We start from the raw sequence: 865 nt of genomic DNA, 5'->3' as shown, positions 1-865 counted from the left end.
CAAGTTCAAGATGCATGAGGCTTGGCTTGATATAATTAGACCTAGGCTACTCCAAATAGAATGTATCAGTCTACAACATGGGGCCAATCCCGAGTTACTGTACACATATGGCATCAATTGATGATCGACTGGTTATACAGTAAATCAGCATTGGGCCCTATGTGATCAGTCAGAGTGAAATATAATCTGTATGTGGGTCAGTCAGCCTGCAACACACCCATCTATTCAATTAAAAACATCAAATCCTAATATTCATAGATAGATGAGCCTCGGGCCGTATTCGTAAAGCATCTCAGAGTCGGAGTGCTGATCTAGAATTTTGTCCTCGCTGTTCATATAATTTTATCCACTATGATCTTAAAGGCTTATCTGATCCTAGATCAGACTGCACTACTACTCTGAGACGCATAAAGATGTAGAAATTGCTTCACCATTTCCTGGTTGCTAAAATGCTAATAGTTCGCCTAATTTCAGTTTATGTTGCAAAACAAGCAAGTATAGTGTAGTAAAAAATCATTGTACCATCTAAACCGCTGTGAAATATATTTTCCATAAACAAAAATATTGTATTTTCAGTTGTTTGAAGCTGGTTTACAAAACTTAAAGTAAAAGACCCAAAAACAAAACTTAAGAACGCGAAGAATAGAAATAGATAGAACATATCTACCGCTTCTTAGACGTACTTTCAATGAGAATTAGACCTATGACTCACATTTCGATGTGAATATGGTTGGGTCGCCCAAAAAGTTACATATTGTAGCTTTAAAGAATACAGGCCCTAGTTTCCCCACTAACACCATTAATGTCATATCACACTCAGATTGGTCTATAGACTGGTCCTTGTAAATGAACACTTGACACCAGG

This window comes from Oncorhynchus tshawytscha, linkage group LG04, assembly GCF_018296145.1.
Source record: "Oncorhynchus tshawytscha isolate Ot180627B linkage group LG04, Otsh_v2.0, whole genome shotgun sequence".
Lineage (NCBI taxonomy): Eukaryota > Metazoa > Chordata > Actinopteri > Salmoniformes > Salmonidae > Oncorhynchus > Oncorhynchus tshawytscha.
The sequence above is the reverse complement of the archived record's forward strand: the minus strand, read 5'-3'. Positions refer to the sequence as shown.